The sequence below is a fragment of the Athene cunicularia genome (assembly GCF_003259725.1).
Source record: "Athene cunicularia isolate RWA chromosome 27 unlocalized genomic scaffold, athCun1 chr27_part1, whole genome shotgun sequence".
Lineage (NCBI taxonomy): Eukaryota > Metazoa > Chordata > Aves > Strigiformes > Strigidae > Athene > Athene cunicularia.
This window is the reverse complement of record NW_020799138.1, coordinates 4,981,929-4,984,794: the sequence shown is the minus strand read 5'-3', so window position 1 is coordinate 4,984,794 and position 2,866 is coordinate 4,981,929.

Genomic DNA, 2,866 nt, shown 5'->3' with positions numbered 1-2,866 from the left:
ACCTCCGGCTGAACCAGTGAGCAGGCCCAGGGGTCCTGACGGGGCGGGGGGCACCTGCCGTGGGGCTGCTGCTGCCCCCCAGCAGGAGGGAGGGGGTGGAGAATCCGGGGGTCTGTGGGGACAGGGGATGGGTTGTGCGGGGCTGTCCCAGCTCCAATACTGGGACTGAGCTGGGGGGTGGGTGGGGGAGAGGGGCCCATGGGGTGCCTGCACCCTCCAGAAGCAGGGGGGTCCCATGCTGGGGTGTGCCACGTGCACGGGTGTGGGTGAGTGTACGACGAGGGTGCTGCTGGCAGGGCCACGGCTGCTGCCATCTCCCTTCTCCTCCTCCTCTTCTTCCTCTTCCTCCCCGCTGCCACGGCCTCTCACCCCCCGCCTGCTCTCGGCAGCCACCTCCTCGCGTCCCACTACGTGGAGCGGCACGTCGGCACGGGCAACAACAGCAGCCACAGCACGGTAAGCTGTGTGCCGTGCCGTGCCAGCTCTGGGGTCATGGTGGCACATTTATGAATCCATCAGACGTCAGCAGTGGCCACCCCCAGCTCAGTGTGTCCATCTGGGTGGTCCTGGGCTGCCCCCTGGTCCCTGGAGTGCCCAGCCCATGCAGCAGGGTGCTGCCCTGGTGGGTGCTGATGGGTACTGGGTGATCCCCAGGGTGCTTTGGCACAGGCTGCCAGCCTCGTCCGGGCAGTGGGTGCCCACCCGGTGCCGTGAGCGCCAGGTGCCACCCAAGGGTTACAGGCAGCGAACCCCAGAGCCACCAGCCCAGGGGCTCCTGGGGATGCAGTGAGGGGGGCAGCTGCCTGTGCAGCAGCGGGCAGGATGGGACCCAGGGCCAGGGGCAGGGTCTGCCCACCTCAGGCGCCTTTCCCCGCTCCGGCAGGGCGCGGGGGAGCACTGCTACTACCAGGGCCGGATCCGGGGGCAGCCCCGCTCCTTCGTGGCACTCTCCAGCTGCCAGGGCCTGCGGTGAGTACCTCATGCTGCTGGGCAGGCAGAAAGGGGGGATCAGGGGGGGCTGCACCCCTCTGCACCCTGTCACCTCCACCTCTCCTTGCAGCGGGGTCTTCTCAGACGGCCGAGCCACCTACTTGATCGAGCCCCAGGCGGGCACCGAGCACAGGCAGGTGAGTGGTGGCACCGGGACCCGCCACGTGCCTGCCTCAGCTTCCCCACTGCAGCATTACAGTCTGGCTGCAGCTCGGGACAGCCTTGGGGACACGGGGATGTGCTGTCACGTCCATGTGTAACCATGACACTCCTCTCCCCATGGCAGGGCCTTCGACCACACGTCATCCAGCGCGTCCCCAGCTGCGCCCGACTGGGTGAGCCTTCACGCAGAGCTGGTGCTCATCCCCGAGGACCCGTGACAGTGGCCTTGGTGGCCTCGTGTCCTGTGCCCCACCAGCTCTGTCCCTTCCCTCCAGGCTGCCTCTTCCCTGCCCTGAACCAGCACGTCACAGGCGGGTTACCAAAGCTGCGGCGGCGGCGGCAGGTTAGCAGGGACAGTGGGGGATGTGGGGCAGGGGACAAGGGCGCTTGACCCTTGTTGGTCTCCAGCTGCCAGCTCAGCCTCGCCGGGGGGGGCCCACAGCACGGCTCTGCCACGGGTGCAGCCGGGCTGGTTTGTGGGTGCTGGGGTTGTGTTTGCAGGCTGCTGCTCCTGCACAGGCTCGGGGATGCTCTTGGGACTCTCTGGCAGTACCCGCGGGGACCTGCCCCAAGCCCACCCCTCCACGCAGCCCAAATGTCCCCCATGAGCAGCCCCAAAAGGGCTCGAAAAGCCCCTGCGTTGGGTCTTGGCAAGTGGATCCTGCCGGAGGTGGCTCAGCCGTGGGCTCCCGCCGGCAGGTACGCCGAGCCCAGCACACAGTCCACAGCGAGACCAAGTACATCGAGCTGGCGGTGGTGAACGACCATCAGCTGGTACGTACAGGGGGTCCCGGGGATGGGGGGTCAGGGTGGCGCCCCCAGCCCAACCTGGCTCCTGGTGCCCTCCCAGTTCCTGCAGCTCCGCAAGTCCGTGGTTCTCACCAGCAACTTCGCTAAGTCCGTGGTCAACCTGGCTGACATGGTGAGAGGGGGTTTGTCCCTTGGGGGGGGTCCCTGGGCGGGATGTCCCTGGCACCTGGTGGGTTGGTCTCTGGCGGGTTCATTCCCAGGGGGTTTGTCCCCAGTGGGCTTATCCCTGGAGTGAGGGGGATGTCCCCAGTCCCTGGTGGGTTTGTCTCCTGGGGGGGTTTGTCTCACTGGAGCGTTTTTTCCCCAACACCTGGTCGGTTTGTCCCACTAGTGGTTTGTCCCTGGGGAGCCCAGCTCCTGGGGGATTTGTCCCCAGGGAGTTTGTCCTCAGGGGGTTTTGTCCCTGGTGGCTGGTGTGTTTGTCCCTGGGAGGGTTGTCCCAGGGTAGGATTGTCCCCGGGGGGTTGGTCCCTGGCACCTGATGGGTTTGTCTCTGGGGGGGGTTGTCCCCAGAAGCTCGTGGGTTTGTCCTGGGGAGGGGTCTCATCGCCGGCACTGTCCCCTCGCTGTCTACTCACAGATCTACAAGGAGCAGCTCAACACCCGCATCGTGCTGGTGGCCATGGAGACGTGGGCGGCGGAGGACCGGATCCGGATGGGGGAAGACTCCCTGGAGACACTGAACGAGTTCGTGAAGTACCGCCGCGAGGGGCTGGCGGAGCACAGCGACACAGTCCACCTCTTCTCGTGAGCACCGTGGCTGCGTCCCCTCCCTGGAGCCGGGAGCCGCCGTCCCCCGTTCCCACCGTCCTCTTCCTCGCAGGGGTCGGACATTTCAGAGCAGCCGCAGCGGCACCGCCTTCGTGGGGGGCATCTGTTCACCTGCCCGCGCCGGGGGTGTCAA